The following is a 25,346-nucleotide window of genomic DNA, read 5'->3' on the forward strand; positions in this document are numbered from 1 at the left end:
CTCACAACTAGTCCTATAAGCAACATTATGATAAATGGAGAAAAGATTGAAATTGTCAAAGATTTCATATTGCTTGGTTCTACAATCGACGCCAACGGAAGCAGTAGTCAGGACATCAGACGACATATAGCACTGGGCAAATTGGCTGCAAAGGATCTTTTTCAAGTGCTGAAAAGCAAAGATGTCTCCTTGAGGACTAAGGTGCACCTGACACAAGCCATGGTGTTTTCAATCACCTCATATACATGTGAGAGCTGGTCAATGAATCAGGAAAACTGAGGAAGAATTGATGCTTTTGAGCTGTGGTGTTGGTGAAGAATGCTGAAAGTACTGTGGACAGAATGCTCCTTGGAGGCGAAATAGCCAGACTTTGTCTCACCTACTTTGGTCATGTTGTCAGAGGAGACCATTCCCTGGAGAAGGATATCATGCTTGGTAAGGTGGAAGGTCAATGAAAGAGGGGAAGGCCCTCAACAAGATGGATTGACACTGTGGCAGTGAACTCAAGTATAGCAAGAATCATGGAGCTGGCTCAGGACCGGGTGGTGTTTTGTTCTGCTGTGATAGGGTCGCTATGAGTCAGAGATGACTGGACGGCACCTAACAACAACAACAACAATGAATAGAGAAACAAGTGGTTAGGTGACTTGATTTTATTTGAGGGGTAATAATTTTTTATCTATATTACGTAGCATTTTTAAGTTCCTGACTCAAATAATTATTTAAGGAAACTATGAGGAAAAATAAATAACCTTTTAGCATACCAGGAATGGATTAAGGCAGCATCCCCAGCCATGGATGTGACTTAAGAAACCTCTGATATGCAAAAGAATCACCCCCAATGACAAAAAGCTTTACTGTTCACATTTTTCTGTCTGTATCTTAAGGTGGTGCTATTTTTGCTGTTAGCTGCTGTCAAGCACATTCCTACTCATGACGACCCTGTGTGTTAGAGGCTAGAACTAATGCTACATAGGGTTTTCTTGGCTGTATGCATTAATACATGTTAAAATGAAAAATGCCTCAATATGTAGGGGAATATACAGAAGTATCATTCATTCAAGGCTAACTTCGCAAGTTAGGCAGTGGCAAGTACTCTACAACAGCATCTTTGGTCTTGTTTCCTAAAAGCAGTCTGAGATGGGTTTCTTGTTCAAATGGTATATTGAGATGGTATATGCTCTCAGGAGTAATCTGTCAGGGAAGCCATGACAGGATATGGAAAGGAGAACCACAGTCTGATCCCACGGAAGGATTTTTGAGCAAGAAGGGCTCCAAAGAGTTGAGGCAAGGGGTTGTTTTTTCGCACCCCAAAATATAAGCCAGTCATTTGACTGCTCTTTCTAACTCTTGCCTCTACCCTGCTTGTCTAATTTATAATCTCCCACTCTCAGGCATTCCCATACAGCTGGCTTACAGTGCATCAGTAACTCTTGGGAGGAGTTAATGGTTGTAAATGGTCAGCCCCACTCATAGCTGCTGAGGGAAAGGAGAATACCATCTACTACAAAAAATTAGACAAAATGTTCTGAGGAAACAAAGTAAAAATATTATTTTACCTGGTGGTAGTGGTGTTGTTAGGTGGTATCAACTCATAGTGAGCCTATGTACAACAGAACGAAACACTGCCCGGTGCTGTGCCATCCTCACAATCCTTGCTGTGCTTGAACCCATCATTGTAGCCAGTGTCAATCTATCTCACTGAAGGTCTTCTTTACCTGGTAGAGAGGGAATTTTTTAATCTTTAGCACCATAGTATGAACAAAGCACTCAAGAGTTAAATTTTATAGATATATAGGAGAGGAAGGGAGAGAAACGGAAAGTATCAAGGGGAAAAAGGGAATGGAATGGATTAACCAAAACCAAACCCAACCCATTGCTGTGAAGTCAATTTGGACTCATAGCAATGCTATAAACCAAAACAAAACTCACTGCTGTTGAATTGGATCTGACTCATAGTGACCCCTCCTTGGGTTTCTGAGGCAGTATCACTACGAAGTAGATTGCCCAACCTTCCTTCCAAGGAGTGGCTGGTGGGTTTGAACCGCCAGCCTTCTATAGGACAGAGTAAAACTGCTCCATAGTTCCAAGGCTATAATCTTTATAGAAGCAGACTGCCATATCGTTCTCCTAAGGTGGTGTATTAAAACCCCAGACCTTTCAGTTAGCAGCCAAACACTTTACCGCACTGTACCACCAGGGTTCCTATGGAATGGATCATCAACTTCCAAATGTGCTGTGGTGTTTAAAAGGCTTAATTGTGTAGATTTTTATAGCCATTCATCAGAACAGAAATAAGTAACATTGAGATGGTGGCTAGATTAGGTACATGTTTTCTGTCCCTGGAATACTACAAGTTAAAAACAGCTTTGGGGCTTTTTAAATAATAACTTTGTAGCCTAAGCCTATTAAGCACATCTTAAAACCACGGGCTAGCATTTGACAGGGTTCCATAAGATGGGAGTGTCCTCTCTGCCAACATCTAAGATCAGCCATCTTGAGGATATCTTCCTGGAGGGCCTGGAAGGCAAGGGTGTACGCATACCAGGGAAAGCTTTCCACTAGCCTTGTAGATAACAGTCCTAGGAAAAAGGTTATCTTTCTACCATGCTAGTAAAGCAGAGCTTTGGAGCACAAATATTTATTTCAAAAATCCGGTTTAAAAAATTCCTCCATTGTTTGCTAGCTCTACCATCTGCTCCCACACATACCAGAGCAGTATTAGCATAATTAAATTAGCACTTTCCTATTTCACCTTTCTGTGGTCTGGCATGTACTGCAACTAATATATCCATTTTTGAGTACAGTGCTTTTTGACAAGGTGTTCATAAAATTACAGTAGTATTATACCTTACTAATTTAACCTGCGTTAAAGGATGGGCCCTTTAAAGAGCCTAAAGACTTCTTCAAAGGGAAAGCATAAAACTTAACCAAAGATCAAGCTGATTGTTATTACTGTGACATTGTTTTGTTTTTTCTTTTTTCCAAAACATGGATAAATTAAGCAACTGTAAGTTTTCAAAAATAGTGAAAAGGCTGATGAAGATCAAGGTGATGCCTTCAAGTGCTCATCAAATTCCAGGCTTGGGGCCAGCTTCCTTGTGTAGCACTTGAGATCTGTTTTCTCCCACCAGATATTATGTTTTTCAATCTTGTTTTTCTTGGCATCTTAGGAAAATCATGGTTTGAATTATACACATCATTTTATAGTATGATAATACTCAGCAGTTCTTTTCTTAAAGATCAGTAGCTACATATTTCTTCTTCAAAGAACAGCACCTTCTATATCATAACACCCATAATTAATGGCAGTGGGATATTCATGACCTTTGTCTCAACTACTTGGTTTGGCTGGAGCTTTAGTGTTTGAACCAGAGTCATAATATTAATTATTTTGTAGAAAGGCCAGATAAGAAATTAATGTGAATTACATTTAATTTTTACAAGTGTTTACTTTGTTTCCTCAAATAAAACGACGTCCATAGACTTCTGGCAGATATAACATTGTAAGAAGTGAGCAGTCTTCATCCAATTGCTCTGTAATCAAAGTGCTCCCAAAGGGTAGTGATGTTGAATTTTTTGTTAAAATAAAAATAAAATAAAATAAAATCTGAAATATTTCTATAACATACAAAGTGGTATTATTCCAGTTAAACTATAATCTTGATCCTAATTCTCTGTTACTAAGGCACTGTATCTCTACTTTCCCTCCCAATTTCTCTCCAGTTAAGTTATGTGGTATATTCTCACAGTCAACGTTTCCACTCGCTAGTCTTCCATCAGCCTTCCAGTTTTGGCTCTGACCACACCTCTAGTCAGAATGTTGACCTTTTATCCTGACTCTGGTCTGTTCTCTGCACACTGTATGGCCTCACTCCTCTGGACTATTTGTATCACTTGATTCTTTCTTCACCTTCTTCCGACCTATCTCCAGCCTTCCTCTTCTAGTCAGGGGCAAATCCCTTTCATTTTAAATCTCCACTTCCTTCTCTACTTTGTACCTGGACTATCTTCTGCTGGCCTCTCTTAAATGGGAGCATTCCCCAGGTTGCTTCTTCAGGGCTCTCTTGTTCTCTATGCAGTATAGCACGTAAGAGTATTGGAGTGAGAAAAAAAAAAAAAACAACAACCTAGGTTTGAATACTGAGTCTGCTAATTACTAGCTGTATGACTTACAGAAAGTTATTTAAATTTTTAGAGCTTCCATTGTCTTATTTATAAATTGGAAACTGTAATATTTATTTCTTACTTTATAGTGATCTTGTAGAATTAGGTGAATTTTTGGATAAAAGTAATTCATAGAGTGCAGGAATGTAGAATAAATTCACAAAAAATGGTAGGGTTTTTTTTTTAATCCCTGGATAAACACATCTATGTTCACTAACAAACTTCATGAAGACAGGGCTACTTTTTTTTTATTTCTAACACCAAAATAAGTAGATGGTACATAGTACAAACCGAAACCCACTGGCATCATCAGCACTTACTAAAGGGTTACTGAATGAATGAATGGATTTCCAAAGAAAAAAATTCACTGAAATATTGTTCTTAAGTACTATGGAGTCGACCCTGTACAACACAGAATGATGACTCCATGTGCAATGGTATGAAATGCTGACCAGTTCTGCACCATCCCCACAATTGATTGAAAATTGGACCGTTGTGATCTATAGGGTCGTTTTTGGCTGATTTTGTAAGTATATCACCTAGCCTTTCTTCATCTGTCTTGGTCTGGAAGGGCCACTAAAACCTGTTCAACATCACAACAACACATAAGCTTCCACTGACAGATAGGCATTGACTGCACATGAGGTACATGAGCATGAATAAACTGCAGTCTTCTTCATGGAAAGTGAGAATTCTACCAGTGAACCACTAATGCCCCATGGCATGCCTTATTTCAGTGAAGTAGTGACTTGAGATTTAACTGGCTATCCTGATTTCTCATCTAAACTGTAGACCTGTATTTCCAAGCATTTGTTTTGTATCTCTCTGAATATCCTATAGACTTCAAGCTGAATATATACTTTGCGTAACCTATACCCACTGTCTTGGGAGCTCTGGTAGCGTAGTACCTAAAGCAGTTGACCGCTAACCAGATGGCTGGCAGTTCAAACTCACCAGCCACTCCTCAGAAGGAAGATGGGGCAATCTACTTCCGTAGTGATACTGCCTCAGAAATCCAAGGAGGGGTTGCTATGAGTCGGGTCCGACTCTATGGCACATAACAACAACAACAACATACCCACTGTCTTAGTCATCTAGTGCTGTTATAACAGAAATATTACAAGTAGGTGGCTTTGACAAACGAATTTATCTTCTCACAGTTTGTTGTTGTTGTTGTTATATGCCGTTGAGTCGGACCCGACTCACAGCGACCCCTCCTTGGGTTTCCGAGGCAGTATCACTACAGAAGGAGATTGCCCCATCTTCCTTGAAATTCAGGGTGTCAGCTCTAGGGGAAGGCTTTCATGTTCTGCTGGCCCTGGAGGAAGGTTTTTGTCTCTTTGTGCTTCTGATCCTGGGTGATCTTCCTGTGAGTTGGCATCCCTCTTCCCCATTTCTCTTTCTGTTCACTTGTTTAATCCCTTTTTATATCTCAAAAGAGATTGACTCAAGATATACCCTACACCAATCCTGCCTCATTAATACAACAAAGACAACCCATTCCCAAATGTAATTGTAGCCACAAACACAGAGGTAAGGATTTACAACACATATTTTGGGAGGACATGATTCAATCCATACATTCTACCCTTTGGCCCCCGAAATTCATGTCCTTGAAAATGCAAAACACATTCACCCCATCACGTCATCCCAAAAGTCTTAAATCAACTACATGTCCAGAATCTCATCTTCCTGAATCATCCAAATCAAATATGGGAGAAACTTTAGGCAGATTTCATCCTGGGGTAAAATTTCTCCTCCTCTGTGAACCTGTGAAATTTAGAATGCCCGTTACCTGTTTCCAAAGTACAATGGTGGAACAGACATGAGGTAGACATTTCCATTACAAATGATCGAAGCTGGAGGGAGGAAGGCATCCAGTAGTCCAAGGCCCAGGAGAACAATTTACATTAGCTCTCAAGACTTGAAAACAATCCTTTCTTCTCTGAGACCATCTAGCCAATGGCCCAACCCTCCAGACTTTGAGTATTGTCCAAGTCCTCTGGATTGTGGGTGGAGGGCCCTTGCCCTTTAGGCTGCTCCATTCTCTTAGTCCATCTGAGTAGCAACCCCATGCCCTCAGTCACATAGGACTCATTCTTCTGCCCTTTTTGTGTGGCAGCCCCATCCCACTAGCATGCCTTAATGGAAGCTCCATACTCTAGAACGGAGTTGGCAAAGATCTGACTCTTTTAAACCTAGGAGGCTAGGGCCCACCTTTTGAGATCAGAAAGGCCCTCCTTCCTTGCAATAATTCTACTGATCTCTGAGCTGCTACAGGAATGGTCCTTTTCTTTTCTTGGAGGACAACAGATGTAGCCCCTTTGACCTGTTTTCTGCCTGTAGAATTCTAAGAGGCCAACTGTGTTCTCTTCTTTAATTATTTCTCAGTTCCCTTCTATCTAAGCTAATGGATTTTCTTGTTGGTTAGATCCATCAGTCACAGGTTTAATCTCTTTAACAAAAATTTGCATGACCGCACCCTTAGTGAAAATTCCAGGACTGTGTCCTTAGAATTTTTCACATGCTTCAGTTTTATTTTCATTTTGCACAGTTCATTTTTAAGTCCCTCTATGTCTTTTCACATTTTATTGTAAGCAATAAGGAGAAAGGATACAGTCCCTTTAAGATCTTGCTTAGAAATCTCATCAGCCAGATATCCAAGTTCATCACTTAAAAGTTCTACCTTCCACCAAACCTTTGAACATAATTCAGACAAGTTTTTTGCCACTACATACAAAGCATCTCCTTTCCTATATTGTCCAATCACATGCTCATCATTTTCATTTGAAGCCTCACTAGAAGTACATTTGGGAGCTCTGGTAGTATAGTGCCTAAGGCACTTGACTGCTAACCAGTAGGCTGGCAGTTCAAACCCATCAGCCACTCCTCAGAAGGAAGATGGAGCAATCTACTTCCATAGTGATACCACCTTGGAAACCCAAGGAGGGGTCACTGTGAGTCAGCTCTGACTTGATGGTTGTTGTTGTTGTTGTTGTTGTGTGCCGTCGAGTCGGCCCCAACTCATATGGTAGTGGGTAGAAATACATTTAACGTCCACACTTCTATCAACATTCTGTTGCTCGCACCATATATATTCTCTGAAACAATAGAGACTTTTTGTATAGCTTTCCATACTTCCTTCAGAACCCTTGCCAGAATCTCCTTTGACGTCCATAATTCTAACAATAGTGTCTTCAATGAAATCTAGGCTTTTTACTATTAGGCACCTAAAAGTCTCCCAGCTTCTACCCATTACCCAATTGCAAAACAACTTTCACATTTTAGGTATCTGTTACAGAAGCACCCTCACTTTTCAGTAATGTAATCCATAACACCTCTGTCCCTGGTAGTGGCACCATCCATTAACGGGATGCCAACCTACTCTGTCTTTTTCTACCCTCCCTCCTGCCCCCCCAACCTATCTAACTGGTTCCCAAGTAGTAATTATCTTTAGAATGTATCTCTATCCCTCTATTTCGACTAAGTCTTTTATGGGGATGATTTTATAACTAACTGCCTTTCTTTTTGTCCCTTTCCAAAATATTCCCTATACTTTTCCTACAGTAAGCTTCATAAACCTCAGAATAATGCTTGTTTTACAAATGTTGTAACAGAAATTGCCATAGGTTGAGAATTGTACACAGTGAGCCAGTTGCAGAGTTGAATCTAGACTTTTCAGGCATCCTAATTCTCTATATAAGCATCTTCCATTTGACCATTGTACCTCCTTCATAGTGGCTAAGGCACTTGACTGCTAACCAGAAGGCTGGCGGTTCAAACCCACCAGCCACTCCTCGGAAGGAAGGTTGGGCAATCCTACTTCCGTAGTGATACTGCCTCGGAAACCCAAGGAGGGGTCGCTATGAGTCAGGGCTGACTCGACAGCACATAACAACAACAACATTAGAATATACATATGAGGGAATCTAGAATCTTTTTTTTTTAAAGGGCTGAGGTTCCACCTAAGAAAAGTTTGAGACTCCTTTTCATTAGCTGAACAAAATGAAACACTGCATAAAATTTAAGTCATAGAAGCACCACCGTGGTACAGTGCCTGTGAGTTCTCAGAGCTGAATCATGAGTTTGCTTCTTTCCTCTTGACCCTTACCACTTCTCAGAATTTACAAATGTGCATGATAGAAAAAATGCTTCTCTCTAAAGATACAGGGGTAAGAGTGAAAATAAGAATCCAGATAATAAACTGTAGCTACAAAAGGGAGCCCACTTAGTTTGGAAAAACCATTACTGTATCAGAATGATGTATCTGCAAGTGACTTGCATGAACATATTTTATGAGCCCACCAGCATGTTTTTTTGTGATTCCCTGCAGCAGATATTGCTCTTTTATTACTTGTTAGCCACTTAAAATCCAGCCCAATTTTAACAGTACTAAAAGAGCAGGAAAATTTATTTTAAAGAAAAAGGCTACATTCTTCTAAACTGGAGTCATAATATTAATACTTAAAATGCATAGCAACATGCTGGGAAAATGGGATAGTTATTTAGATATATTATAAAATGTAGCCCACCACTTTGATGTGATTCACTACTATTTCACCAAACCAATTTAACAGTATCCTGTAGAGAGGGAATAGTGCAATTAAAATTAGTAACAGAGATTTTCACATGCATAGATCTAAATCAGGGTAGGCTGATAATGAATTAAGTAATTTTGCTTCCTTGTGAAGTCAGATTAGTAATAGATGTATCCAGGATAGAATTCATGTTTAAAGGACCTGCCTAAGCACAGTATTCTGATTCAATTGACAGTATTCCTGGTTGTTTTCCTCCTTTTCTTCTTTGTGTTTTTTGTTATGCTTTGATGGGGAAATTTAAGTAGGTAGTCATAATAAATTAGTGTCATTTGATTATTTGATCAACTGACTCTGTTTCAGTAAAAGCCAAATCCTTTCAAAACATAATTTTACAGATATAAGATATCAAAGCCACAAAACTACACGTGAATCTTTAGATACAATAACTAAAATTATAAAATATAATTTTCAGTGTCAAAGCACACAATAAAGTTATTGTCATCTTTCTTAGTAGTTAGCTTCATCTGTAAATACCAAAGGTGCCTACTGGGTTTCATTTCTAACCAGTTGCCATCTTGTCAATTCTGACTCATGGTGACCCCAAGTGGGTCAGAGCAGAACAGTGCTCCAAAGAATTTTTTTAATAAATTTTTTGGAAGTGTATCTCTATGCCCTGCTTCAGAGGCACCCGAGTTGAACTCGAACCTCCAACTTTTCAGTTGGCAGCTGAGCATGTCGATGGCATATATTGGATTACAGTATATCTGTGCTTATATTCCATGCTTTCTATTCTAAAACTGTTGACAGCAACGTGTAGCATGCATACACTGTGTGTTGATGACTGCTTCATCACTAGACCTTAAGATTCATTTATGTTCATTTCTTCTATACTGAACATAGGATTAGTTTGCTCTGAGAAATATGAGAGAGCCATGACTCTACTTTTCCCATGACTTACAATAAATGTTAAACATACTCACCAGGGTAACACAGAAAATAGTAAGGGTGGGAATGAATGCAATTGTCAGAGCATTCAGAAAACAATGATTTTTCTCTATCTGCCATGGCCATCTCAAGGTTCATGTACAATCTATTGCAGACCTTACTTGAACGGATGACCTTTGTGCCAGAAGTTATCATAGAGCCTATGTTTATTCCAGTCCCCTAATTTTCCTGCTATAAATACTTAATATTTGTTTCCATAATGCTGCCCCAATTTTAATAAAGTGACATGGTTTATTGGAAAACACTTGGAATTTGAATCCCTCAAAAATATGTATTCTATGTTGAATCCCAAGTTCACTACCTCTCTCAGAAATCCTAAACAATTTATTTTTTTCTGATCTTTAAGTCCTTCATCTATAAATGAATATAATAATGGTAATTATTTTACAGGAACATTGTACAGGTTAGAAATAATGAACATAAACTATTGACATTTGGAATGCACTTTATAAATTATTATAAACAGAAATTATGATGATTATTTTCTCATGCCTTAAGATAAATGGTAAATATGATAGCAGAATGTCTGTAAACATATAAACCTTCTTCTCACAAAAAGTTCTGTTTCTTCTATGGTGGAATTCTGACTTTCTGCTAGAATGACTGGTGGAATATAAAGGGTCTGATCACTCATTTGTACATTCACTCATCAAATGCTTATTGAGGGCCTACTATGCACCAGGTACTTAGAATACAGAAGTAAACATAATAAAGCCCTGCCCTCATGGAGTTTACATGCTAGCAGAAGAGAAACTAGATAGATACACATGTAATACTGTAGTAACTTTGACAAAGAAAAATTAGGCAATGTAGGAGAATGTAGGTAGATATTTTAGATATTATGCCAGGTATTTTTCACCTACAGAGAAAATATAGAAACATAAAAATGTCGGCCATTTTTTAAAAGTAAACTCTTGTTGCAATTGTGTGGTTATTTGATTCTCCAATAGTTGCCATTGAGGCAATTCAGACTCATTATGACCTAGTGTGTGTCAGAGAAGAACTGTGCTCTATAAGGTTTTCTAATGGCTGATTTTAGTAGATTACTAGACCTTTCTTCCAGGTGCATCTGAGTGGACTTGTACCAGCAGCCTTTAGGTTAGCAGCCAAACATGTTAACCATTTACACCACCCAAGGACTCCATTTGATTTCCAGCAGATATAATCAAAAGAGGAGGCATGAAGACCAAATGGAAAACTCATGAATATTGACAAGCAGGAAGTCATTTTTCTTGTTTGAACTCTGAAACTGGTTAACTGGTAACAATGTGCTATTCACTTTATCTGAGTTTCAGTTACTTGATTTGTCAAAATTATGAAATATGTTTTGAGTGTCCACTGTGTGCCAGGTACTTGGAATAGAGATGTGAACATAAAGCACTGCTTTCTTGAAGCTTATATTCTGGTGAAGAATGTCAAGAAATGTATATGTGAGATCAGTGATAAGTGCTATAGAAAAAAATAAAGCAGGACCAGGGATAGAGAACAAGAGAGGATGGCATTTTGGATGGTGTATCAAGTATTTCACATCTTTCTGATCAATAACATGTAAGTAGGATTCTGTGAGGTGAGGGAGCAAGTCTGAAGGGGCAGACAGAACACCCAGGTCCCTCAGGGGTGAGTGTGAGGGGTAACCTAGGAAAGGCAAGGAGGCAGTATTGCTAGAGTGAAATAAGGAAAGGGCAGGTGGCAGGAGATAATTTTGGAGTGGTAGTCAAGGCCAGACAAATGCTATAGATTTACCTAAGAGGGAAAGGAGACCAGTAGAGGGCTTTGAGATGGGGGCGACATGATCTGAGTTACAGAAAGCATCACTGTATTTTGCTGTGTAAAAGCATATAAGGCAGGGCCAAAGTGGAAGCAGAGGGACTAATTCGGAAGGCTGCTTGCTGCAGAGGTCCAGGTGACAGAGAAACGTGGCTCACACTAAGGTGTGCTGGAGGATATGAGAAGTAATCAGACTTGGGATGTATTTTGAAGGTTAAACTCAACATAATCTGTTGACGGATTAAATGTGGATTAGAGAGAAAGAAAAGAATCAAGGCTGGCTCCAAAGATTTTGTTTCAGTTTCTGGATGAATGCTGGTACTTAGTTCTGGTAGCATAGTGCCTAAGGCACTTGACTGCTAACCAGAAGGCTGGCGATTCAAGTCCACCAGCCACTCCTTGGAAGGAAGGTTGGACAATCTACTTCCATAGTGATACTTCCTCGGCAACCCAAGGAGGGGTTGCTATGAGTTGGGGCCAACTCGACGGCACATAACAACAACAACAATCAAAAAGAGGTGCCCTGGGGAACAGATTGGTTTGGAGTTAGGATAATCCAGTTTTGCACAAGTTAACTTTAAGGAACATTTAACACAGTTGGATATGAGTCAGGATTGCAAATACATACTGGGAATTAGCAGCATCTATCTGGTATTGAATGTTCCTTGGAAGCGAGAAGGGCCAGACTTCATTTCACCTACTTTGGTCATGTTGGTAGAAGGGACCATTCCCTGGAGAAGAATACCATGCTTGATGAACTGCAGAGTCAGCAAAAAAGAGCAAGGCCCTTAAACTGATCGATTGGCACAGTGGCTGCAGTGATGGTCTTGGGTATGGCAAGGATTGTGAGGCTGGCACAGGACCAGGCAGTGTTCCGTTCTGTTGTACAGTGAGTCGCTATGAGTCAGAGCTGGCAACATCTGGTATTTACAATCACAGGGTCAAGTGAGGTCACCTAGGGATAAATGTAGATACAGAGAGCAGAGGTTTGGAAAGGAGCTCTGGGATCATCTAGTTTTTATAGCTAATGGAGAGATGAAGATCCACCTCAGGACCTTGAGACCTAGCTAGTAGCATAGTAGAAAAACCACAACATTGAAGGGTCCTGTAACCAAGTGTGTGTGTGTGGGGAGATAGATATCATATAAAAGGCATGACAATAATGTTAAAGTTCAGAAAGTTGGCAGTTCAAACCCACCTGCCACTCCTCAGAAGGAAAATTGGGCAATCTACTTCCATAGAGATACCGCCTCAGAAACCGAAGGAGGGGTCGCTACGAGTCCAATCGACTTGACAGCAGCTCACCATAATTTTACAACCTGGTGTGAATAGTACTCACTTTCTAATTACTTTTTCTGCATATTTCAAAAGCACAAATGATGAAAGAAGGAGATGAAACGTTTAAAGTTAAAGCATCTAAGTTCAATAATACTTAGCTCAAAGACAATACTACACCATATTTTGGAAGTAAGTGTTTTTATCTTAAAAAATGTAATGATATCTTATGTAAGATTTTATATTGAGGAATAGCATAGCGATATACATGAAAAGAAACACAAATTACAATTAAATGAGCCCAATCCATGAAATAGCTATGCTAGAAAATATTCCTAAATTAAAAAGTATATTCCTGATTCGAAAAATCAGTGGTCCTCAAACTTTATCATGAGTCAGAGCCACCTGGAGGGCTTATTAAACAGGTTGCTGGGCTTCATTCCAAGAGTTGCTAATTCAGTAGATCTGGGTTTTGGCCAAGAATTTGCGTTCCCTGAGCTCCCAGGTGAAGCTGATGTTGGTGATCCTGGCCCACACTTTGAGAACCACTCTTTAAATTAGGGATAGAGGTCATGTTTGCTGTGTGTTTATTAAAAACAATGGTAATAATGTACCTGATGGAAACTTTGGAAGAAAATCATGTCCTGAAAAGTATATGTATTAAAACATTAGCAAGATTGGTTATAATAGCATACAGGTAGTCCCTGATTTATGAAGTATTTGAGTTGTGTAGAACTGCAGTTGAGACAACTTGAGTTTTCTTGTCTTGTTTTGTTTTTGTACATCTTACTGTTAGTAATGGGAGCTCTGGTAGCGTAGGGCCTAAGGCACTTGACTGCTAACCAGAAGGCTGGCAGCTCAAACCCACCAGCCACTCCTCAGAAGGAAGATGGGGCAATCTACTTCTGTAGTGATACTGCCTCAGAACCCCAAGGAAGGGTCACTATGAGTCAGATCCGACTCGAAGGCAAACAACAACTGTTAGTAATATATGCAGTGTTGCATTGTGTAATTTGCTGGTGTTATCATTCTCAGATGTTCACTTGCAGATGTTTAATGATATAATTTAGAAAGATACTTAAAATAAAAGGCAATAATAATGAAAACTAAAAAAATAAAAATAAAGAGGTATTTGACTTAGAACCAGTTTACAATGGAGTCATTAAAACTGAACCCTCTTGTAAGCTGGAGACTACTTGTATTTAATACATAAGCCTTGGTGCTCTAAAATCAAGAGAAAGATTGTTTATCATAGCTATTCTTAAGCACATAGCAGCCGTCTGGGTTTAGGCCGTGGTTTTCCCACTATGAGATATTAGAAAGCCAGTGAAATTCTCTGAGTTTGTTTCCTTATGTATGAAATGGAAATAGTAAAATCTACTCCACTGACCTCATTGGTTTATTGTTTGGATCATATATAATTTGGATGGAAGTATTTTGAAAGCATTCCAAATGGTGTTACTGCTCGGTCAATATCATATCAGAAAGAAAGGAAAAATGAGAGGAAATGGGCAAATTTAGATTAAATGCAAAAATGGATATTAATAATGCTTTAAAATAATGAAACTACAATGGATAACTCTTAGTGGCATATATGGTCCCCTTCTTCAGATGAGGATTAGTCAGTAAAATCAGTGAATGGTGCTATTTTCATTTCTCCTGGAGGATCCTTTGCTGATCATAATTTAAGCATGCCACCCAGTTAACAGTTACAATCAAAAGAAATTTATGAGAAGTGAAAGTAAAATACCAAAACTTACTTTAAAATAATTAAAACCAAAACCAAACTCACTGCCGTTGAGTTGGTTCCGACTCATAGTGACCCCTCCTTGGGTTTCCAAAATACTTCTGTATTTCTACAGAGGTAGATTGCCCAGCCTTCCTTCCAAGGAGTGGCTAGTGGGTTTGAACCACCAGCCTTCTGGTTAGCAGTCAAATGCCTTAGGGACTATGCCATCAGAGCTCCCTTAAAATCATTACTACTAATATAATAGTCTAAATTATTTTTTTAAAAAACAAGATACTCTCTTTAGTCCCTAACTATACTAAAGAGATGAGAGTCTGACATCTCTGTTCTCTTTTTAATGATTAAGCTGATATATTTCTTGTCTAAGGGTTTCTTGAGAACCAGTTGTTTTATAATTAGTGTCTTCCTTCCCTTAAATCCACAGTTATGTACACATTTCTTTAAGGAAGGATAGCAAACCAGGCAAAGGCACGCATCCAGCACCTTGTCTGGGACCTGGGGATTGTAGGTTTCTTGGATTTCCTGCAGGCAATAGGAAATTTATTGAGCCTCATGTTTAGAGTCTTTTATGATAGATGCTGTAGAAATAGATTTTGAAAAAAAAAAAATATTTTTCTCATTTGTTTGCTTATTTTGGTACAGTTCTGTATAAACCATTAAATCATGCCTAATTGGTTTCTTTGTCACCTAGAATGGATGTAAAAACGTGGCACAGTAAACTGGTTAACTTAACTATCTTTTGAAAGTTCTCTAATTTGAATACTGTATGCATATCTAGTATTACAAGGAGCTCTGGTAGTATAGTGGTTAAGGCACTGGGCTGCTAATTGAAAGATAGATGGTTCAAACCCATGAACTGCTCCATGGAAGAAAGATGAGGCAGTCTGCTTCTGTAAAGGTTTACAACCTTGGAAACCCAATGGGGGTTGTCACTATGAGTTGGAATTGACTCGATGACAGTAGTAGTAGTAGTAGCATCTAGTATTATGCTTTAACCACAGGTATTTTTAACATTACTTAAGTGAGCTTTGACAGTTAAGGCATGTGTGAGTAAGAAGCCAAAGTTCATGGTTTTAATCCATGGTTTGTGATTGTCCATAGAGTATCAAACTTGTGACTCATTCATTGAACTTTTTTGCCAATGCTGGGCACCTCAATTCTTTCTTTTCCATTGAAGTTAATGTTCCACCCCTGTCAATGTATGTCCATATTTTCCACAAAAGAATGACCAGGAAGCTCACTTGCTTTGGAGAAATAGTAATTCTGAAGCCAGTCCATTTGCTTGAATATGAGTCCATAAAAAGCTTACTCACAATTTAAAAACTTTCTCCTTATTTCCATCTTTTGGATTGTCATTGTTTGCTCAGTTATAAAGTGGCTTGTTGACACCAAATATTTTAGTAATTTGCTTCCAAGGCTTTGTGCCTATGCCTTTGAGATGCTGGTGTAGTAATTAAACTGTCTTTTAGCTGAAATGCTTGCAAAGCGTCCAGTTCTGTGCCTGGCAGCTGGTGATGCATTATAGAGACATTGAGCTAATCGATTAAAACCGCAGAGGCATGGGAGTTGTCTGACAGCACTGTACTAGGATGAAATTAGTTGGAATTGCATGGTGAAATTAGGGGGAATGCAGCTGATTGCAGCCCTTCTGGGAGAATCCTGGGTGAGAGGGACACTGTGCGTTGATCCCTGTGTAATTAGGACAGCCATGTTTTAACAGTATTTCTAAAGTATTAAAATGGACTGGATAAATCAGCAGGGCTGCTTCCAGTGAATTTGGCATCCATCCACTGTGACTGAAATAACATGAAATTTTTCGGCTGCTAGAGAATGTGAAATTGGACTAATTGTCTTTTAACTAGTCTGCTCGACCGCTAGCCTAGAGCAGATTGAAAAGGGGATAGGCTGGTAGGACTGAAGCTGGGGGGTGGGAAACTTAAATTCATGACTATTATTTCAGCCCATCTGAATGGATGACACCATCACATATTCAGACAGCTCAGATTTGTACAGACATACCATTAGGATACTTTCCTAAATATTTTAAACCCATTTTAGAGGGGGATGCATTGATTTTAAGAATACAGAAGTCTGACTCTATCTCTTACTGCTTGTTCCTTTCTTGAGCTTCCTTTAGAATAGGGGATGACATGGGAACCTTTTAAATAACTCATCAGTTGTCCACATGTAACTCTGCCCCATAATCTTTTCTGAGTAACGGCTTAGAGCACAGAGAAGTGACAGTGATGCATACTACTTTGCATATTACTTTCTCTATGCCAAAAAAGGCTTGTTTCGTAATCTCAGAATATTATGACTGGTCCAACATTCACATTTACATGTAAAAAGAGAACCAGAGAGGTTAAATACATGCCTGTGGTCACAGAGCTCTGGTGGCATAATGGATAAGGCATTTGGTTACTAACAAGAAAGTCAGTAGTTCAAATATACCAGCTGCTCTGTGGAAAGAAGATGGGGCAATCTACTTCTATAAAGATTTACATCCTCAAAAACCCAGTTGGTTTGCTGTGAGTCAGAATCAATTCAATGGCAGTGAGTTAGTTAGAGTTAGTGGTCAGAGTTGGATTTGTGATTACTATTCAGCTGTTTATACTGTTCATCATAATGAATGGCCATTGCTAACTCCAGGTAATATTATTTGGTTTAGTATTGCATTTCTCTATAGCTCTAAAAAAAGGAAGTTTAATTTCTATGATTCAGACATTATTAACGGTCTTAGAGTACTTGGGTTATCCTTCTTTCTTTAACATTGTTGAGGTCACTCAAACTTACTGGAGTGCTCTCGATATCACTATTAAATTTATGTTTCAAAGCTAAAGTGTGCGCACATGCACACACACACACACACACCTCTACACATAGATGACATTTCAAGAATACTTGAAGAGGTAAAGGAATCATGTGGCCATATTTCCTTGCCTTCAGAAAGGCACCTTTAATTATCACCATTTATTCCTCATCTGTGCCAACTCTCCACAACTAGAAAAGCCTCATACGAAACTGTATTATTTTGCTTCACTAGACAAATTCTTTGATTGAACTGTGTTGTAGCATTAGGCTTAGTATTAAGAGGCATCAGACAAAATAGAAAAGAAAAAATATTTATTATGCATATTGCAAGAAAGTTGTGGTTGTCATATATCAGTTTCTTTTCTCTTAGGATTTATGGGACACGGTTCTATCTGGTCTTGAAAGGCACAGTTATATTTTTCTTGAGCAACTGTATGTTATGGATTCTACAAACAGTTTGAAGATCAGAGTTGTGACCTTTCTCTGACCTACACTTTGCTTTCTAATACTGTTTTACCTTACTTTTAATTCCTGTCCTGCTATGACTTGAATCCAGAGACTTTCCAAGAGATCCGGGACCACAGATGATGAAAAAATGAATAGAATTTTATTTGGAGAGTAAAAATAAAAAACTGTCACTGATACAGTCAACTCAAATGATTATAATAACAGTAGATGGTTGAAATGCCGATGATAACTTTGTAGAGTTTTTAAAAAGTAGACAATTTCTGTTCTTACATGTGTTTGTGGAGAAAGCCATGTTTTAAAATCATTCTTCTGTAAATAGATTATCTTTTTGCAGTGTTTCTCCTTGCTGTAGTATCTGATACACTTTTGTTCACATACTTGCATCAACATTGGGAGTAATTTTAAAAAATTGTTTTGTGTATCTTTTTAACCCTTGCCTTCTAAACAAACACAAACATCCCAGTTACAGAATGTTGGCTATCCTGGGCATTGGGCTTTTGTCAAATTTTACTTCCTGTAAGTTCAGTTTCCCACTGGTGTTTAAAATCTTGTGGAAATGTTTGTACTTTACATAAGTTTCTGCAGTAAAATTTGTGCATTAGTTTATTAGGGTCAAAGATAGGAGCAACAGAATTCTGGCAAATTGTGAAGTTCCCATGCAGGCTTTAATATTATGAGCTAGTAGCACTGAAAAATAGTATTACATGGATATGTTATACTTCAGATTTTTTTTTAAGATTAAAAGGTGTATCTGAGGCATGTATCTCAGCTTGCACATTGGCAGTTTAACCATGCTTCTAACTATTCCTTTTCTCCTGCATTTGATGCAGCCCAAGAAAGCTTTTGTTTTGAAATACATTTGTTACACTGTTCATTTGTTGTTCATTTTTTCAGTGTGCTGAATTCTTTGCCTCTTTGTAAATGTCTTTAAAACTATTTTAGAATAAAGTATGATTTTATAAATAAAATTATTCTTTACATGTAGCCCCCTTCTCAAAGTGTAACCAACAAATATTACTAGGAAAAAAGGTGCAGCGTTAGGGGAACATGCATTTACGCTTCCCTCAGGATACTTTACCTGTCCTCATGCTTAACTGTATTTTTGAGTTATATTTTAAATTACTTAATGGCTGTTCTTTTAATTTAAAAAGTGCTCTGTTTTCTTAAGATTCTCAAGTGTACATGATTTCTGTGAACTCAAAAGTTCCAAATAATTTATTTGTGGAGGAAATGCCAGAAAAACGGGGGGTAGATATAGATAACGTGTGCCAGTATGGATAAGAAACTACATGTGGCTCAAATAGAATTATCCTAATGGAAATGAGTAGTCTATATTTATAGACTCTTCATTTGGAACTACTAATTACCCATACAATAAGAAATGTTTATTACTAGACAATAATCAAATTACTCGTATAAGACTGTTTCTGATATTAACTTAAAATTATTTTTTCTTGGGAGCTCTTGTAGTATAATGCCTAAGGCATTTGACTGCTAACCAGAAGGCTGGTAGTTCAAACCCACCAGCCACTCCTTGGAAGGAAGACTGGGCAATCTATTTCTGTAGATATACTGTCTCAGAAACCCAACGAGGGGTTGCTATGAGTCGGGTCTGACTTTGTTTTTTTTTTTTTTTTTTTTAGTTTAATATGATAAAGGAGATCATTCTTAAGCAAATAACAAATTCACATTGAATAATGTGTAATGTTTAGAAATACTTTGCATATGTCTGTCCATTGTCTATCATATCATATCTAAATATGGTTTAATCTTCACAACACTTTCTGGAGTAGGTGGAAGCTCTCTCATTTTACATATATGGAAACTGAGGCTTATAGAGGTGAAGTAACCTGATTATAGTCATTTAGATAACACAGCTTGGGTCTGATTGCCAAGCCATGTCCATAACCAGTTTGCTAGTGTGCACTTTAGGTAGGTGCAAGGAGACTGAAAATATATAACTTCCTAAGTGTCTCATGCATATTTCTTCTCCAAGAATAATTGAAGGGCTTATAGAGCACTTGTGTTTCCATTCCTTTTGTTGTTGTTAGTTACCATCAAGTTGGGTGTGACTCATAGTGACCCTACATACAACCAAACAAAACACTGCCTGGTCCTGTGCCATCCTTCCAAACATTGCTATCCTTGAGCCCATCATCATAGAGCCACTGTGTCCATCCATCTTGCTGAAGTTCTTCCCCTTTTTTCGCTGACCTTCTACTTTACCAAGCATGATATCCTTTTCCAGGGATTGGTCTCTCCTGATAACATGATCAAAGTACAAGACACAAAGTCTGGCCATTCTTATTTCTAAGGTTGTACTTCTTCCAAGACATATTGTTCGTATCACAGTCATATGGAAAATGAAAACATACTTTAAATAATATATCCATTTGGCACTCAGAGCAACTTAAAGACATGATTATCAGAAGTTGAACTCAAATGACATCAGGAATAAAAATGAATGAATTGCACCTTGGTCTATCAAGATCGTTAACTTCATCCATGATTCCTCACATATTTATACATAGATGGAAAATAAAGAAAAGCTTTCCAATTACTGATTAAATGAGAACATCTGTAACAATAATTTTATCTAAGAATTAACAAATAATTTATTATGCTCTTAAGCTGTTCTGGATAGTATATAACAGGTCCCTCTAGTTACTCAGAAGAATACTTTCTGATTCTAATCTATCTTGTTCATGGAAACTTAATGACCTACTTCTGGAACGTCAGACAGAAGCAAAAGTCAACAACAGTACAGCATAACCATGCTGTTACCCTTCGTTCCATCTGAAACATATTATGAGGGAAAACACTTGCATGCATTTCTCTCTTCTTCCTTGTTCCTGTCACATGATGGGAGACTGTGCCTACTTCTCTTCTCTCCCTAAATTGCATATGGAATAATTTTTAGGACTTGAGACAGTAATTAGAATACCCTTTCCAGGATTTGACACCAGATAAAGTACATTATCAGTTACCTTAGTTCCATCCTACCTTTTTTGAATGAGCCTCTTAAAATTGCCTTCAGAAAAAATAAAAGGAAGGAAATTAATACTGTATATCTGTTGTTCTTTGGGAATAGAACATTTTCTTTATTGTAAAAACATTCTAAGTGTTGTTGGAGAATATTATATAAACTGTGTTGGTGCAGTGGTTAAGCACTTGGCTGGTAACTGAAAGGTGAGCAGTTCACACCCACCAGCTACTCCATGGGATAAAAGTTTGGCCATCTGCTTCCATCTGCCTTGGAAACCCTATGAGACATTTCTACTCATAGGGTTGCTGTGAGTCAGAATGGACTTGTGGCAATTGTTTTGGCTTGGTATTACATAATAATAAAAGTGAGGAGAAATGGGAAAAAACTTGCTTATATTTGACACAGTGGACAAGACCCTTCATAATGATGATTCTGCCTTTCTGCAACCTCGTCTCTCACTCCATCCCTATGACTGCCTCCTCTTGAACATTGTCTGTTCTTTGTGCCAACCTCTTTCTCTTATGTGCTCAGGTAATTGTATTTGCCGTGCTTCCCACCTGGACTGCTCCTTATCCCTTACCGTTCTCCTCTCCTGTCTAAAAAGCCTAAACATTCTTCATTTTGGAGGACTTGAAATAAGATTTAACTCTTATTCTGTACCACTCCTTCAATTCTCCCACCAGTTAAGACTGAATTAGATATACTCTCTGATAAACTCCATTGATGCTGTCTCCTACTCTACCCCACTCTATTCCATTTCATATCATATTTTTCTATCATTCCCTCTGTAATAGCACTGTTTTATGGGGTGTCTTCATTAGCTTTTCTTCTGTCCTCAGGTTGGAGAGGCATTTAAAAGACCATTACTCTTTTTCTTCCCTATTGTGCTTATTTTAGTGCCTGATAAGGCCAAAAACACAATTAGTGAGTTGAACTGCCAAAGACCAGGCATCAGGGTGTACCAGGGCCCCTTCCACCATTTGCACCACTCCTACAGTCATGGCTATGCCCGAGCCCATCGGTGCAGCCACTGTGTCAGTTACTATGACACACGGACTGTGTCAGTCTAGCTCATTGGTGGCTTTCCTCTTTTTCACTGACCCTACACTTTACCGAGCAGATATCCTTCTCCAGGGATTTGTCCCTTCATATCCTGTCGAGAGCAGTTTTTTTTTTTTTTTTTTTTTTCTGCCAGTGTTCCTTTGGTAGAATTGTATATAAGTATATCTCTTTATACTTGGTCAGATTTTTTGATTTAATGAAACTCTGTCTTGAAAAGTATATATGCCTTTGTATGGACAATACTCTTACTTATTCATTCATTAATTCCACCACCATTTATTAAATTACATGCTAATTTTTGTGGATACATAGATAATAATAATTAGAAAAAAAATCATGAGACCAGCAAACAAGAAGATAATGACAATGCTGTGTGTTAAGTACTATGATTAAATAAATAAATAAAGGTGCCATTGAGACAGGTCTTACTCATTGAGACAGCGCATGTGTGTCAGTGTAGAACTGTGTTCCACAGGGCTTTCAATGGCAGATATTTTGGTAGAAGATTGCCAGGTTTTCTTCTGAGGTGTGTTCAGGAGGACTTGAACTTCCCTTTGATTAGCAGACAAGTGCTTTATTCATTTGACCATGTAGGCACTCTCATGTACTTTGATAATGCCCCTATGTGCTCTATATTTAAAGAAATACCACTCTCCAAGTGGTTGTGCTTATTCAACTAGCATATTTTAGGTCCACAGAAAAACCACATAAACGATTGATTGACTGTGTCATCTCCTCTCCAATGTCCTTTCATATTATTATGAATGGTGAGAGCATAAATGTGCGAGCCTTCCTTAAAATTTATCATCAAAATTTGCCTTTGTTCTTAATTTTCTATTAGGTGGTTTCTAAGCACACTTCTCCCTTAGAACGTTCTCCACTATAGTCAGAGGATTGACTTGCTCTGAGAATGAGGTTTCAGAAATTGCCACTTTTCCTACTGTGAGGAAGATAGAAAAAGAAACAAAGGGATATCGTTTTGATGCAGTGAAAATATGGTATTTTTCCATAGTGGAACTGCAGCGATGATTTCTTTAAAATCAGCTCCTAATAGGGAGTTGGGTTACTTTCTGAGCAGAGAGTGGTGGTTATCCCTGAAGTCATCCAGAAGATGCATGGTTAGCAATGCTAAGGGGAAAAAAAAATCTAATTTGCAGATAGGATATTTATCTTTAGATAACAAAAGCCTGGAAAAGCAATTTGTAATTTTAAAAATAGCTGGTATATGAGTATAGGTTAAAATAAATGAACTTCAGAGTTTTGGAGTTATTTGTTAGGGGTGTGTGTGGGGTGGGGGGAAGCTATGTGAAATGCTGTGGAATAACCCTCTCTCTTCAAAATGCTGTGAAGCTTTCTTTGCTTTTCATTGTATGGGCGTCTTGCTGCAAGCTCATTTTGTTGTTAAACATGAAGTTTTACAATGTAGATTGCACTGAGAATTTTTTAATGGTGCAATTTAGAGCAGCTGCAAACTGCGTTGGAATTCCCAGGGATTAGTCCACAGACTTCTCTGTGATTACAAATCCCACTTGAGAGGAGGTGAGGCATGCAGACCTCAGGAAGGGGTAAAGAGAAAGACTGACAGAAAGGACAGGCAGAGATGGGCAGACTGACAGACTTACTCACTACAAGTACGTACTCAGGGAGACTTTTACCTACCTAGCCCATTACCTCCACTTTAACTTGCCCTCTTGGGTCCACTTTTACTTACCCTTTCCTCCACCTGAATGTTTCTCCCCCTACCTGATATAAGCCCAGAGCTGTCTCTACTCCATGCTTCAAGCTAAGATGCACCAAAACCACACCACTGAGGTGATTCCAACTCATAGAGACCCTATAGGACAGAGTAGAACTGCCCCATGGGGTTTCCAAGGCTGTAATCTTTAGAAAAACAGACTGCCACGCTTTCTTTTGTGGAGCAGCTGCTGGGTTCAAACAGCTGACCTTTTAGTTAATAGCTGAGTGCTTAACTGTTGTCACCAGTACACCCTTAGTTTGACTTCCTGTAAGACTTAGACAAGTCTTTAGAATTTAGAGCTAAAATGACTTTGACTATACATGAGAAAGTGGAATCCCAGTGAGAATGAAGATTGGTTTGTGGTTGAAGAACTAGTTAAAGGCAACACTCAGACTATTTAGTGTTCTGTACATTCACCGTCTTGGCATATTTGGCACCTGTAAATGTATTATTTTAATACATTTTAAAATAATTTTGTGTATACATTTTTCCCTCTCTAAAGAATTCAAAGGTTCATAAATACAAGACCAACTATGTATCTTAGTAATAATATTCACTATTTATTGATTATTTATTATGTGCAAGTGACTTTGAAATTATTTGCCAGTTACTAAAATCTCTCTGGAGTGGGTGTTAGCCCAGAGGGGAAACTGAGTTACAGAGCTATCTGCCTAGTTTAGCACAGGAGGAGGTGGGAGAGCCAGTTCTGCCTCATCTGTAAATCCTGGTTCTTAGTGACCACACAGGAGTCTGAGCAGGGTGCTAGCACCCTACATTGCCTTCTCATCTAGCTTTGGCTTTGTACATTTTTGAAACATCCTTTATGCACCCTACATGCTTCTTAACTAAGGGTAGCCTTTCCTTGAGACGCTGTTTTCTCCAAGGCTTTCATATTTATCTATACAAAGGCATTTGTTTTCATCTCATTTAAGTTATGTACTTTGGAAGGGGTACTCTTATCACCCAGAATGGACCAGGTTGTTCAGAGATGATCATATGGAAATTATTAATATGGCAGTAAGACTTCTAAAATCTGTTCTAACTTCTGGCTTATGCTGGGACCTGAGTCTGGAATAAAACGTGAGTCTGGGGAATATTTAACCGTGAAGTGGCACTCTGCACAGTGCCTGGCATATAGGAGGTGGTTAGTCAATGTCTGATGAACAGATGATCTAAAAGAAGAATTTTATGGAATTAGGGTCCCATTCATAGAGTATAATTATGTGTTTCCCAGTCAATTTTTTAGTGTTGGAGATGTGACAGGTACTGTGGTAAGCACTTCACATGGATTATTGCACTTAATCCTAATAATCTATAAACCATGTGTTTTCATCATTCCCATTTTGCAGATGAGGAAATGAAGTGATAAATTAGTTAAATTTCTTATCCAAAGCATGTAGTTAGTGAGTTTTGAGTCAAGGTTGATATGGGTGTTCTGGTTCTAGAGGCTCTGCTAGTAACCATGATAGTGCTGTTTTTGTGTGTGTGTGTGCATATGTGTTGTTGTTGTTGTTGTTATATGCCGTCGAGTTGGCCCCGACTCACAGTGACCCCTCCTTGGGTTTCGGAGGCGGTATCACTACAGAAGTAGATTGCCCAACTTTCCTTCCGAGGAGTGGCTGGTGGGTTTGAACTGCCAGCCCTCTGGTTAGCAGTTAGGTGCCTTAGGCACTATGCTACCAGAGCTCCTGTGTGTGTGTGTGTGTGTGTGTGTGTGTGTGTGTGTATATATATATATATGGGAGCTCTGGTAGCATAGTGGCTAAGACACTTGCCTGCTAA

General features: G+C 38.5%; 1 protein-coding gene across 1 annotated transcript in view; it reads left to right on the forward strand.

The window, feature by feature from the left end:
• Positions 1-25,346, forward strand: part of NPAS3 (neuronal PAS domain protein 3) — a 1,311,878-nt gene that overhangs the window by 491,369 nt on the left and 795,163 nt on the right. The window lies entirely within an intron of this gene.

The sequence above is a fragment of the Orycteropus afer genome, unplaced genomic scaffold (genome assembly GCF_000298275.1).
Source record: "Orycteropus afer afer isolate SDZICR_OR568_19922 unplaced genomic scaffold, OryAfe1.0 scaffold00051, whole genome shotgun sequence".
Lineage (NCBI taxonomy): Eukaryota > Metazoa > Chordata > Mammalia > Tubulidentata > Orycteropodidae > Orycteropus > Orycteropus afer.